Source organism: Falco rusticolus, chromosome 6 (assembly GCF_015220075.1).
Source record: "Falco rusticolus isolate bFalRus1 chromosome 6, bFalRus1.pri, whole genome shotgun sequence".
Classification (NCBI taxonomy): Eukaryota; Metazoa; Chordata; class Aves; order Falconiformes; family Falconidae; genus Falco; species Falco rusticolus.
In genome coordinates, this window is record NC_051192.1 from 36,540,198 (window position 1) to 36,555,869 (window position 15,672).

Genomic DNA, 15,672 nt, shown 5'->3' on the forward strand with positions numbered 1-15,672 from the left:
TGAAACATGCTCCCTTTCCTGGAGACCTCACGAAGGGGTCTCATGCAATGATGTAGAGGAACTCAACATACATCCATTGTCAGTCCTGCCTTTTGAGATGATGTGTTTGGGATGTGATGTGAAGCCTCAGTAGGATTTTTAATTTGCATTAGGCCACTGAACAAGACACTGGATGCTTGGTGAGTACAGTTGTGCCTGAAGGAAAACAGAAGTAATAGCAAATTATTTTCTCAAGGGGTTTAGACAGCAACATAAATTCACAGGAACTTTTTTGGCCATTGGTCAGCAAGCATTTGAGAGTCTCTTCACCAAATTGAGCAGGTGGACAGTATGCTTTATATAATGATGCCACACATTCATAATTTTCTCATGCACTGTTGTTAATTTTGAATGAAAGTCCTACAGAAACCCCTAAATCCACATTAACTGCTTCATGTAGCTGACCTGTTCTAAATGATGATATAACCTTTTATGGAAGTAAATCACTATACAAATATCTGAACTTTCAGCCATTGGTAACTATGCTTTCTCCTTTTAATTCCAAAGGGGTCAGAGTCATGTTATGTTATATGAACTAGTAGAAATTAACTTGAAAATCACTTTGACTTAAAACAGCTTTTCCCCTCCTCTTCCAATTCAAAAGCAATTGGGGGACTATATATAGTACTTAAGCAAAAGTAGTTATAATATTTTCACTGAGACCTGTGTGAGCAATACAGTATTAAACAAAATGTGGATACTTTCAATTTTGTTGATACTTTACTTTCAAGTAAAGTAACAACAACCATAATTTTTTAAAAAAATTACAATCTGATATAATAATTTTGTTTGTACCTGATTGGTTTGTTTAAAAAAAAATCCTTTTAACAATCATCTGATACTTCATATTGTTGACAGATTATCAGACACAAAGCAGAGTTATATAAAAATGTGTCTACAAACAGAAAAATGTTTCTGTACAAATCAACCTAGCTGTTTTGCTTATCTGATCGGAAGCTTGTTACCTACAAGGTAGTCCTTTAGCTCAGTCAATGTCAGGAATTCTTTCATCTTTGCTATAGCCTGACTGAGGCTAGTGTCTGTAAGATAACTTTTATTCTCTGAAGCAGAACAGTAGTTTGTATGTTGATACTCTACAAAAATACCAACACATAAGCAGTCAGATACTCTTTTCTAAAAGGAATGAAATAATAGGCATTTACGTCAGTGCCTGGCATGCCAAGTTCCTGCCCTGTAAAATTTTACAATCAAGTTATGAAACTGAAAAAATATATTTTATGCTGATGTGCAAAAAAATGTTTATTAAAGCAAATTTCCTGTTTTCATACTTCAAAAAATTGTAATTCCAGTATGCTTCATTTTTTCCTTCCCCCGCCCCGCCTTGAATGGTTCTAAGACATTTTCCACAGTGAAAGAGTTCAAATCCCTGTTAAAATAAGCTTTGTATATTGAGGACATCAAAAAGCCATGCCCCCTAAGTAACCTTCTATATTGATTGTATTGTTAGCAGCCAGTGTGTTGGATAACATAATACAGATGCTTAGGACAGGTTTAGGAAGGCAAATAGGAGAAAAAACCCAAAATGTTTCTAGTTTTAAGAGTATGTGTTTAAGGGAATGGAGGTCATGTTTTGTAGAACCCCTCCACAAAAAAATGAAACACCCTTAGATATCCATATATATAAAAGTGTTTTTATGTCAATACAAGCTATGGTATATATTCCCTTTTTCATCCATTTATTTGAACGGACAATATTTAAGTAACACCCTTCAGTTTTGCTTTTTTCAGGGTAACAAAATACAATGTTTGTCAGCACATGAAGAAGAAATGCCTTTATGTGCATGGAATTTAGCAAGCTACTGTACTTTAAAAAACATATAAATTCAAGTCCCATTTCTGCAGAGACTTTCACCTTACCATTCCTCCCATTGATATATTTTTTCCCCTCATGGCTATCTAACCATCTGTTTTTAACTCAGCACAGCATCTTTTAACATTTCCTTTTAAGACCAGTATGTCTCAATCCTTTCCTGATCATTGTGAACAGCATCATCATTCTGTCTGACCCTCAAGCCTATTTACATGTCCTCTACAAGCGGAAGTAGATTGGAATATATGTGCCTCTTCTACTTGCAATTGTGTGAAACCACTCCGAAACACTGTTTGCACATGAGCTATGCGGGATTTTGTATATATTCAGGAAAGAAGAAAAACTTTAGCCAAACTGGCCTACAGCCAAGAGAAAGGGGTAGAATTGCAGCACCCTTTGTATGGCTGTCACCATTATCTTATGATAAAATCCATCATGTTGTTATTGATGAGCTAGCATGGTTGTGAATATAGATAATGTTAGCTAGCCCTTCCCATAAGATCCTAATCACATTGTTGAGAACTTTGCTAAGCTTATTTTCCATGGCCTGAAATTGTTCCTTGTAGAGGGTCCCTCTCAAATATTTATATTTTTTAATGTCAGTTAAAGCAACATAGCTATTTCTGAGACTTCTGTTTAGTATAAGGTATTTGATAGTAGTTTATTTACTACTTTTTTTTTTAAACCTCACCTAACGTCTTAAAATCTTTTGGGAAGTTCAAGTGTTTTTGTTTAGGGACTTGAGATGTAATGGGAAAGTGGGGGGTGGGGAGAAAAGGAGCGCTCCCCGATGATGGATGTGGGGGGAGGACTGGATGTGTAGGAAGGAAAAGGCAGGCTGAGCAACATAATTAACAGTAGGTGGGGGCAGAGCAGGAGGAGCAAGAGGCCGAGTCAATGAGACACAGGAGAGTCCAGTGTTGAGGCTCGAATGGCCCCTGTCTTACCATTGGTTTCTTGCTGATACTTTGCCACTGGTTTCATGGATGATTGTTTCTCATCATCCTCTAGCGCTGGTCTGTAAGGAGGATGACTGTCAAGGGACAGAAGAATTTGGTGGAAAAGTGACAATACATGCACACGTACACATGCATGTGCCGTTTCAAAGGCAGATTACAAGGCTCAGGATAATATTAGGGGAAAAAAAAAAGGCTTTGTGTGCCACCCTGTTCAAGTCTCTTGGCACATATATATTCTTTAAACATACAGTCATATGGGGTTTTTTTTCTACATTTGTCTTATGTCATTCAAAAGCAAAGCAGACCAGCAGACCCTAAAAATGGTCCAGGGCTCTGGCATGAAGGTGGTTGCTGTGCATATAAAAAACCAAAACCCAACAGAGCTATGGTTTTGTGGTTAAAAACGGTGGTGTAGATTTGCCTCTGTCACTGAGCCCACGTGCAGAGGTTGGTGAGGCATGTCGAAACGTTCACGAAGGAGGTAGATGGTGCGTATTTGGGTTTTGGGTGCTCCGACGTGCCTGTGCCTCGTTCTGTGGGAGCTAGGAATGTCCACAGCTGCTGACGTTTTGGTGTAAGCACAGGAAGCTGCCAAGCCGGCCTTTCCCTGGAGAACTGAGGTCACAGAAGTCTCACATCGGCTGGGCTACGTGGATGGGGGCCTGCAGCATGTTGATCGTAACTTCGCGACGCGTGGAATGGGGAAATAATCCCCTTTGGGAGGCGGGTGAGGGCAAGCCCGCTTCTGCCTGTCGGGCCCCTCAGCAGGGGCGCGGGCCGGGCTTTGCCCCGCGCTGTGCCCGCCTCAGGCTGGGGCCCGGCGGGGCCGCCCACAGCGGCGGGGCCCAGGCGCGGGCGGCCGGGGCAAAGGGGTAGGCTCTGCGCCGCCGGCTGCCCGCAGGCCCCGGGCTGCCGCCCCGGCTCCGCCGCCGCGCCGGTCGCGCTTCCCTGGCGGGGCAGGAGGTGGCAGCCGTGCTGCAGCTGAAGGCCGCGGGCAGACAAAGGGCGCGGGCCCGCGGAGCGCCGGGCCGCCCGGGCGTCGCAGCAGCAGGTGCCGCGGTGATCCGGCGAGCTGGCGGCTTAGGAAACAAATGTGAAATGCGGCTCTTTAATGCCTTTGAATGTTGTCGATTTCGGTGCGTATTTTCCAGTGTTGTAGCGTCGTAAAATCCAAGTCAGTCAGATGTTTAGACTTTATGGTGTGTAGAAACGCGTTGCATTAACCGAAGGACTTTGTTGTACAGCTGCGACTCCTTTAATCAGTTTTTCTCGGAGCTGTACCGCATGGGACAGGCACGCTTGCCTGCTTTCTTTCACGGGGATGTTTAATGAGCAAGGTACAAACTGACAGGGGTGTGTGGGGTACGTCTGAGTAGCTGGCTGTTTGGAAGTTCACTTTGTCAGTGTGAATGGAAGTGCACTTTGTCAGCACCATCTATGAGACTGGAGAACGCCAGCAGCAAAACCATTCAGCGTTTAAAGGACAGTATAGACTGAAGAAAACAGCCAAGATAGGTGAAGGCTTTTTTCGTCATTTTCCCCCCACTGCCTCAAGTGTCTGATGTATTACAGCGTTCAAAGCGTTTCAGTATGCTTATATTGTATTCACACATATGCAACGTATTTGAAACATTCCTACCAAGGAGATTGCGGTAAAAACTGTAACGTGCAGCTTGCTGGGTTTCATTGTAAAGTAATATAATCTCCACATGTGTGAAGGCCAATGCAATATTTTATTTTTTGCTTACTCCAGGGAATGCAATATTAAATTTATCAGCTGAAGTATTTGAATGAGAACTCATAAATATTTTTTGAGGTGCATCAGTGGCATACACAGGGAGGGAGAAGACGTGCAGCACTGGGTGAAGAGGAAGCAGTTCATACTTTCCATTCTCCTCTGTCACATAACAGCCATGCATTGCCCTTCAGATGGGGTACCAGTAAATTTTCTCAGTCACTGAAAACAAGTTTTAAATTGGGGAGAATTTGTTAGTCACTGATTTTTATTGACAGTTCTTAAGTCTGTAGTACACTGACTTCAGCTATTCACATCGGATGCAGAGCTCTGGATGCCTCAAGGGAAGAGGAGAGGGCTCCCCAGAAAAGCGTTATCATTCTGAGACATTTCAAATGTGCAGGAGGGACTGCTGGCCTCTCCACTTTGCCTGATGCGCTGTGATTGCAGACAACCTAGCTGGACAAGGTACTGTCCAATCTAGGAGGAGTCTGTGCACTGCGTTAATGTAGTTCTTAATGTCCCAGGACTTAAGCAAGTATCTCTGCATGACATTATCCTGTGGTGTTGTGTGATCTGGTCTCTTGTCTGGAGCTAATTTGGGTATCCCCAGAACAACTCTGAGGTGCTTTAGAATAACGCAAGCCATGCTGAGTTTGCAGTTGTCATCGTTTGCTCACTGTGCAGCTGCAGGCAAAATTACCCGCATCAGGAATGGTACTGAGAACATTTTGCCACTGTAGAAAATCTTCATGCCTCCACATCTGCAGTATTGCATACAATAGGTCTCCACATCTTAAGAAAGGCATATTTTTTCTTGAAAAAAAAGTTATGGAAAAGAACATCTGAAGTTGTTACAAGAAAGTAATAACAGGCTTATGGTCTCACTTCAGTTTGGAGAAGAGGCTGAGGAGGGATGAAGCTGATTTACAGCATCAAGAAGTCGGTGCAGAAGATAAGTGCTAAACTTGTTTACCAAAACCTACAATACTAGATCAGAGAACATGCATTGAAACTGATAGGATGTAATTTAAAACAGCTTTTTAAAAGTGCCTTTCTTCAAAGCCTCCAATAAACTTCTACAAGTTGCTGTTGCAAGAAAGTGTGAAGTCAGAAATACCAAGTGGTTCAAAATGGATTAGACAATTAATGGATAAAAGGTACAAACCAGATAATATTGAGAATAGGCAGCAATATTCTCTCTGACATCTGAAATCTAATAGCAGGATGCAGAAGGGGCATGAGGATTGGACCTCAGATAGTGGCTCGTTTCACATGCTCTTCCTAAGCAACTTCTGCAGCAGCCACAGTGGGACATTGCTCTCACCCTGCGGGGCACTTCTGATGGGAAAGGTAAGATGGGCATGCTCCCAAGAGTGCTAAAAGAGCCCAAATGGCTGCCTAAAGCTTCTTGTTTCATGGTCAAGAGAAGTTGCCTACTGCAATCGTTTGGAAGTCAGGAAGCTAGACTTTTTCAGGAATCTGCTCATTTAGCATCCAGCTAAAAACTGAAGGCTAGCAAGACTGAAGGTGGCTCAGGGTGGTAGATTATAGAAGAAGCAGTAAGCCTTTTTCCTATCATTTAAGTTGAGAATATTAGAACTGTGAACATACGTAATCCAGTTAGCTTTCTAGATACTTGTAGGAAATCTTATTTAAAATCTCTTGGATTTTTTTCCTTCTGAACTTGGTCCAGTTTTGCAGTGGACATACCTTCTGTGCCTTTGTCATTTTGGATATTCCATTGCTGCAATGCACTTCACTTGGAACTACTTACCGAGCCAGCTCAGAAACTGAAGTCGGTCCAGGGCTGAAGTTGGCACATGCCATCTATTGCCCTTCAAGTATATTGCCTTTGTGTACCAGGATGGGCTATTTCCAAAAGGAGTTGAAAGTTGTTTTTTTTCACTAATCACCCAGGCCTGCCCATATTAGACACTAGCTCTTCTCTCTCTGTGATACTTCATCTAGCAAAAGAGGTGAAATGGCACCTTTTTGGTATGATAGTGAGGGAGCTCCTGGCACTTCAGAAAGTGTTTGTCCCTGTGATCTAAACCAGCCCATGTGCTCTGGCTTCTGTGGCACACTGCAAAGTTCACCAGTTCTCTTAAGTTTTTCTGAGAGGAACAGAATCATGAAGGTGGTGAAAGGGTGAGTGGGGGCAAGGATTTATTTGTTTTTTTCTTTCTTTTAGCTGTTGTTGGCCTGAGATCTGAGGAGTGAAGCTAAATCTGTAATTTGTAAGGACTGTATTTTAAAATATTTGCCAGTTGCTCCAGATAATAAAATAGGGATTTTGGTCCAGAGGAGAAGAAATGAAAATAAACATGGATCTTTTTCACTTGATTTATGATCTGAAAATACGCTTCCTCCTCAACCTGCATGATTAACAATCTTCATTCAAAAGTGACCATTTTGATTACATCTTCTATCAATAAAAAGACATGAAAACTTTTTTTTTTTATAAGAGAAATGAAATCCAACATCAGATGACTCTAGTGTAGATTGTTTTGCCATTTGTACTGGGATTTTAAACATATTACAGCCAATATATAAATTACAGTGCCTCACCTTTAACATCATGTCAGATGTATTTTAATGGAAATTGCCTTTACTCATACCAGCTTTAAACCCAGTAGAGCTGGAAAGCTTTTTTGTGTGTTTTAATGAATGCTGGTTGTGGTGTAGCTTTGTTTTTCAACCCTGTGGATGTATCGAGAGGGTTTAGAAATATTTGTTTAAAATGTTGCATTTGATTATGTTTCCGATGCCCAGTTGTCATCTTTTAGAAATATTTTTTAGCTTAAGTGCTTATAGAAGATAGTTGATTCCTGAAGGAGAAGGTGCAGCAGTTCTGTGTTAAGGTCTCTGTTCAGACTTATTATCCCAGCCTCAGAAATGTGTTTTCACTAACCTAAGAGTGTGATAAGCTGAAGGAGAGGGTGCGCAGCTTAGGCATTTGACAGTGCTTCCACTGGTGCTGCTGTGCTGGGGTAGTGGTGGAAGTTCATGAAGTGAGGTGTTCTTTCGAGTCTATCATGTCTCAGCTACTTTACAATCTCTGGAGGGTCCCAGGCAGAGTTTCTATGAGCTGTGCCTTGGTGTTCACCAGATAGTACATGTGCTGCAGATGTTTTAGGCTGATCACCTGAAGTTTGTGATAACTACAACATGTGCTATGTTTTGGATGATCTCAGTAGTATGTCTAGTATCTTATTTCTGAGGCATTTTTGCTGCATGAAGCAATAAATTTAATTCTGTCATCATTAGGCAGGTGTTTATATGTACTGCAAGACTTTAATCTCTCTCCAGGGAACAAAATACTTTAGGAGCCCATTCTACAACTTGGTGTTTGCTTTGCATCTCTGGCATGTTCTTGCTTCTCTCTATGCCAAGAGAGCAAGCATGGTTTTATGGTTCAGACACAGGTCTTGAATTGTTTCCCAGCTTTGCCAGTCATTGTTGTGAAACCTAGAGCAAATCTGTCCCTCAGCTCGCCAACTGCAAAGAGTGAGGGTAGTGTGGCTTTTTATTTCTGCTGTGCGTTTCTTCTACTTAGCTTGGAAGCCCTTTAGGACATAGACTGCATTGTGTTAGGTGTATGTATCATGGATCCCAATCTTTGTACGCAAAGTTACAGTCTACTGGTAATAATAGAGCAGAAATTTAACCTACAGAATATTTGATAAAGTCGCCCAAAATACAAATGACTTGCCATCATTCTGTACTTTGATAGTCATATGATGTGCCAATGAGAGATTCATGGTTGTGACATGACTACTGTAATGTTTGGGTTTGGGATAGTGTCAGTGTCTACCAACTCTATTTTCTTAAAATAGGTTTATGTAGGTGGTGAGCTGATTTATAACTGGTCTTCAATGTCTCTCCGGTTCCTGTAGGGCAGGGGTCCTCAAACTACGACCCGCAGGGCGGATACGGCCCCCCAGGGTCCTCAATCTGCCCCCCGGTATTTACAGACCCCCCCTGCCCCCCCCGCCGGGGGTTGGGGGGGGAAACCAAGCAGCCGCAGATGGCTGCCTGCCACTGCATCTGCACGCCGGCCCCTGGTTAAAAAGTTTGAGGGCCCTTGCTGTAGGAGTCCTGGTGGTCCCTCATGTTCTCTGTCTCTGAGGGACTGGCTTATTCTGGCTGCAGTGGTTCCCAGGTCTGAAGGCAATTTGCAGCATCTGAATGACCTGGAAGACCTGGAATCTGCTCACTGATAGTTGTTGAGCAGTTAGTGAAACTTTGTGCTGAATATTGGTGAAAATTACTTGGGTAGCCATGAGAAAATTTATAAAACAAAGAACAGAGTGCAAGGAAATGCCTTGAAGGTGCTTTGAGCAGAGAACTTAGAAGCCCACTAGCTCTTACTGTCAGAAAATGACCTCAGGGAAGGAAAGAATTGCATTTTAAAAGTTTTGGTTCCTGGGAGAAAGCTCTCAAATTCAATACAAGATAATTTTGGTATGCTATATAGACTTGAAACAGCCCAGCCATAAAGGCAATGTTAAAACAATTATCTCAAGGAATTGTGGTCAACTGAAAAAAAATAAAAATGTTTCCAAGTAAAATTCCTATACTTAGAAGATAGTATGGTAAGATAACATTAAGGCAAACAGAAAGACTATGACAAGCCCAAACAAATCCTTACAGCTTTAAACGTGAGCTAATTTGTTGTATGCATAAAGTCAAAGTCAAGACAGCAGTTACTATTTGCATCAAGCAATTTTAATATTTTCTTTTAGCTATATTTAAAAAATATATTTTATTATATATATATTTATTATATATATTTATATAAATATAAAAATATATTTATTATAAAAATATATAAAAATATTCCATTAGATTAAGATAGTATTCTTTGTTTTACCCTTGAAAACATTTACCAGTTCATCATATTATAAAATGTATTGTAGTCTAATACTTCAGAAATCTGTGCTGATACAAAGGAGAAATTTCTGTATTGTTACTTTGCAACTTTTACTTTGTTTATTTAAGGAAAAATACACTATCTATTTCTTTTTCCTAGGAAGTCTAGGAAAATAAAATTGTTTCCTTTCCTGACTCCCCCACTGCATGTATTCGCACACTTACACGTGCACATGGGCATTACATATTTCCCTCCCTGAAAGAGATAATGTACTCAAAGATAATAATGTTATCTCTACCCATTTATTTCTTGACTTTAATAATCATGATGTCGGTTTCACACTCATTTGTACTTGAAAGTCTGAAGTCCTTAAGACTTTTTAAATGTACAATAATTTGGTATATATTTTTCTAGCAAACAGATGTCCATTTTATTAGCTGTTTCCTGTGTTAGGGAGTTTCTGTAGTAGCAATTTTTACTGGTTTATTTTCGGAACTCATCCAGCCCTTTCAGTCTGTCTGTGTAGGCAGTGTCCCCCCACCCTGCTGAAGGTGGATCTGTGCAGCCAGGAATGCTGAAGTGTTGGGGCAAGGAGAGAAAGCTGGAGAGATCCTGATTTGTAGTTCAGTGGATACAATCCTGAACTGGGAATAGGGAGAAAGAAGTTTGGTCCTTTATGTCCAAGTAATATCTTGGCTGGGACTTTGTCTGCTTTTTTTTTTTTTTCAGTGACTTTCTAAAGTCAAATGCAGCAGCAGTTCATGGGACAGAATACCAGGAATACCAAAATACTTTCCTCTGGTAAGGTCCCTCATGTCTCCATTGGTGTCTCTGTTTCTGATCTGAAGGCTTGTTTATCAAACCCATGTATTTATAAGGCACAGTTGCCACCCCTGAATCTCCTTACTGCCAATGTAAAACAAAAATGGGGGTCACTTAATCTCATCTTAAAGTAGGTATTTAAAATGGTGAGTGAAATGAAGCACCAGCTCCTCTGGAACTGCAAAAGGAGCCTTTGATGACCAACACAGATGTCTGCATGCCGCTGGTGCAGGGGCCCTTGTGGTGCTGTGAACAGAGTTACCTCAGGCTCCGTCTGGGTCGGAGTCTACCATTTAAGTAGTCCTGACAATATATTACAGAAAAAGCCTGAGTTGAACAACCATTAGTTTTCTTTCTTCCATGTTTTTTCTGCTAGAATCTGACTAGCAGCCACTAATATTTGTCTGTTCTCCAAGTTGGGTGAGTAAGAATTGGGAGAATCTCCCTCCTTTAAAAAAACAACACCAACATAAAAAACCCCAAACCAAAACCAAAACAAAAAACCCAGGAATCGCCACAAAGAAGTGTATTTTGCTCTGTTAGTGAGCTGTATGTGGGGAAGGCATTGGAAGGAGATCAAAGATGGGGTCAGTGCTTAAAAATAGTGTGTACACAGTACCAAATGGCTGCTTTACCCTGACCACAACCACCTAAAAGCTGTTCAAAGTTGCAGTTTTGCTCTCAGCATGCAAGCTCGATATACCCCAAAGCCCAAATCGCAGTCCGTGAGACTGCAAATCCACATGGCCAGTCAGGTATGCTGAAAGTCAGTTAAATAAATCCCAGTAAATGCAAGCACATTGTAACTGCCCCTACTTTTAAAGGAAGATCTCACAAGTAGATGTGCACAGTTGGGCCCTTCGTCCTCACTGGCTTCAGTGGAAGGTGATATGGAAACTTAAATCAGGGTTAGAGATTATTTAATCCTAGGAATAAAATTACTTGGAATGAAAACACCTAATACAACAGAAGATCCTTGCCATCTCTTCCACAGCATGTTTATTCTGGAAGGTATATTTTGAAAAGTTAGGGTGTTTCCTCCACTCTGAAAAAATCTGTAAGACACAGAGGACACTTGGTTTCTCCCCCACTTCATAATGAGGAATCAGAACTGTGTGCCCACCTTTTGTACAAACCTGCTGCTAGGGCTTGGAGTTGTGTCTAGCTGTAGCAATGTATAATATGGGCAAAACCACAAATGTGTTTAACCCTAGGAAAGATGCACAGTTTTGCTTGCACTGAATATAGGAAACAAAGTGCAAAATAAGGAACAAATAAGGTCTAAACTCTTTCCACTGCAGATCAGTGCTGAGATCAGTGTGGTACAGGGAAGATGCAGCTCTGATCTAATGGTGAGCCACATGAAGGGAAGAAGGAGGAAAGAGCTAAAGGGGTTTTGCTGCATGGCTGTGCCTCTTTCAGGTGATACCACCACTTAGTTGTGCTTGGCAATGCCAGCTGCAAATTGCCCAACAACTCTGTTAGGTGTATCATGCCTGCCATAGAGTCTGAGTTACCCAATCTTAATTTTCTGCCTCCTGATCAATTTCTTCTGATTTATTTGTCTAATGCTGAGGTAAACAAATTATTAGGAGCTGTATTACAGTGGTGGTACTGTCAATAAAGGTTGGAGCATTCTCAGTTCATCTGTTGCAGAGATGCTCAGACTCCTTCATCCTAGGATAAAACTAAAACTTCAAAAACAAATACCAAAAATCTCTATGGCCTTTTCTCTCACTGGCCTATAATACCAAAATTATCTCATGTTTCTGGGTTCTGGCAGAGCAGAGGGTGGGTTCTGTACCCCCTTTTATGTCATCACAAACAAGGTAACTACTAAGAGCACTTGTATGCATAGGAACAGTCCCTGAGTGCAACCCAGTGAAATTAACTGCAGGGCTGTGTCTCCCCTTAGAGCAGGAAATCGCTCACCTGACAGTATTATAAAACATTGCATAGTTATTAAGTGGTTTTCCAGTAATTTTTCAGTTTCAGCAGAAAACATTATCATAACTGATAGACACTAATTTTCTCTTGTTTATGTGTGTATATAGTGTAACTTCCATTAAAATGCCATTACATTTACAAAAAGGGATTCTGTAAAAATGACCTGGTTGGTGGTCTTCCAAATATATTCTTTCAATGGCTCCAGATCAAATTTGCCTACTTTAAACAACATTTTAAAAAATTGACAGCATTGCAGATCCCACCTGGCATCAAGTTGTGTTCTTTCTGCGTTGCATTTATAATGAGGCTGTCTTAATTAATTAGCTGACAGCGTTGTTGTCAGCTTAATTAATTAGTTGACAACAATGTGCAAGAGAGAACAGAGCCTGCGCCCGCCCCCCCCCCCCCCCGAGCCTTTCTTGCTTTCTCCCATCTTGCCCTCCCACGAGTCATTGTAGTTGTATGGTGTTAACAGAGGAAGTATCTGTGTCGGTTAGTTGATTGAGAAGGTGTACCTGGACGACAAAGACGTGTTTGGTGGGAAGGTACCACACTGAAGGTTTTCTGATCATTGTGATATTGTAAAGCTAATGAGAATTCAGTACACATGTTGATTGAAAGGACTTGGGTATCTTAAATTACTGAGAAACTAGCTTAATTGGTGGTTGTCTTCTGTGTCCTTCCACTTTGGCTCTGGAGAACTTCTGTAAGAGCAACATGCAGCCCTAAATCCGACCCCAGATTTTTGTGTTACTGTTGCCCAGGATCCGTGAGAAGGCTGCTTCCCTGCATGTCACGGCTGTATTTCTTCAGTTCCCTCCACTCCCCATCAGCGCTGGAATCATTTGCTGGCCATTGCATAGCTTCCCCAGAAGTAGTAGGTCTGTCTGTATTCAAACATCTTGCATATACAGCTTTGTCACCTAAGAGCACGGGAAGAGAAGAAACATACCACTAATTAAATCGTCAGTTCTGGTAAATGTTCTTATACCAGCAAAAAGGTCTATTGAGAGGTATAACTTATGTCATTTGGGTAGCTGGTATAAACACTGCTAGAAAAAAAGTCTTGCCAGCGTACGCCACATCTCCGCTTGGAGACTTTGTTGTGAAAACTATGTCTGCAAAGATCCTGTAATACAGAGAAGGCCCTAGCCACAGGGTGGAAGTTGCATTATGAGTCGCATTATGTTGAAAGTGAAGTTTCAGCTTTTCTAGTCTAGAGTGGAGTCCGAAACTGCATGAAATTGGGCTAAATGGGCAAATGTGCCCCAGTATGTCCAAACACTTTAAACGGTAGCTTGTCCTTTAGAGCAGATGCTTTGTGAATGTTACCTCTGCCTGGAAGCTTCTCATCACCTGCAGAGCATAGAGGTGATGATCCAGAGCACATAGGCTTCAGCAGAATAGCTTCCACCTACTCTTTGGGCAGTCTTGCCCTCTAGTTTCTTCCCCTAAATTTGCTGACTGGAGATGGTGTGAGTGCCTCTGCTCTCTCCTGGTACACCAGAGCAGGCATTTGGGAGCAGTGGCGAGGCACCCAAGGCTGGTGTGAGGGCGCTGGGCAAGCAGCAGCTCGATGAAACCACCAGTGGGAAGGGCAAGTTTAGCTGCACTCTGTCCTGTGTGCCCTGTGCCTTGGCCTGCCAGGACCCATCCCAGTGATTTTTCCTGCTGGTGCTGCTTGATGTTTACTTGGTGCAAAAAGTGAAATGTGGAAATCCAATACAGGGGGTGTTACAGGTAATAACCACTCCACAGAACACACGGGGCAGAGCCAAACAGCAGGACCTCAGACTTAGTGCCCGCAATCTTTTGGCAGGCAGTGGTGACCATTTCCAGTGGTTTGTATAAGTAGAAAAATTCAGATCAGAAATATTTCCCTTCTGTCTGACCTAGAACATCTGGACTTTGCTGAAGTCATTAGTGCAGTTATTTCACTGTGAACTAAATGGCAATTAGTGGAGTGAGGCCACACTAGAAACAGGATGCATGACTGAAGTTTTTAAAACCCATGGTGATCCAGACAAACCGGGAGTAAAGTGCAGAAGAATGAAAGCTCCTGTTCACACAGATTTCATAGCTTTACTTGCAGACAAGAGGGAAATGTGTCTTGACATAAGCTTCATTCTGAGGGAAATGCACACATGGATTGGTCAATCTATTAATTATAATCAAATTCAAGGATAATGTTATTTATATTTTAAACAATCCCTAGCAGTGCCACTACTATCACTGTTAGTGTCTGGAAATGGAAGAAAAAAAAAAGTAAACCCACAGCTTTCACTGTTTATCTGCTTTTGTGTGTATCTGTTTAACTCAGTTTAGACTATGAAATTACTAGACTTGTCTGGTTCACTTTCCTTTATGGGCAGTGCTATGTTTTGGTTTTCATATCCTATAAAAGAAGTGATGCCACAAAATTACAAGGGAAATGCTTTGGTCTCTCAATATAGATATAATTAAATCCAACTAAAGTATTTTCTTTGTGTGAGATGAGGAATCTTAAATAAAATAAACAAGCCACTCAGGTAATAATATAAAGATAATTTTTAACACCATATTATCAGACAATTGATGAGAATTTTAAATTACATATTTAAATTTAAATCTTTTCTTTAATAAAACATGCAGTCATTATCATATGGTATAATGCCTATAACCAGCTATGCCTAACAGGACTGTAATCCTGTTGAGCTGCTGTAATGGCATGAACCACAAAAGCAAAACCCGAGTGGTTTATCAATGTCATCAAACTCCCAGATGGAATTACAGACTTATACGCACCATTTAGTTGTATGCTATTCATTATAACATATGACAAAAATTATGTTTCTATTAAAAATGCACAGATGAGAATATGTGTTGTTGAAGGGGACTTGTTTAAAGAGCAGAAAGCATCTATCGCCGCAAAGCAGAGTCATTTTTAGTGCAATACCATTTCAGGCAGGATGATGGGGACTTGGATCCAAGCTGTGGAAGAAATAACAGTGCTTCAGGCTTAGTAGAATATTTCTGGTTTTGTCTCTTCTGCTGCAAGTTTTTTGTGTTGTCTGCCTTTGGGGCAATCTAGCCACCGCCAGAGAAAGCATGAGCTAGAGCCCAGCACTGGGAATCTTCGAGAAATAAACCACAAGGTGCTGGCCAGGGAAGTCCTTTGGGAACCATCAGGGCTTAGTAACAGAATGGGGGCACTTTTTGGATGTTTTAAGGAACATTATTTTGTAATATTTCAAAATAAATCAAACAGCACAGATTCCAAAGTTTGATGTGCTGTCTGTGCAGTCATGTTTGTCATCTTTTTAGAAGAGTCCTAGTGTAAAAAAAGTCTTTTTCCCAACATAAATTGAAATAGTGACTGGCAGCTGTGCAATGAGACAAATGTGGAGATAAATTGTACCAAGATAAGTGTTTTCTGAGTTGGAACTAGACTGAGAACCCCCAGTGTATTTCAAAGGATCTTCAG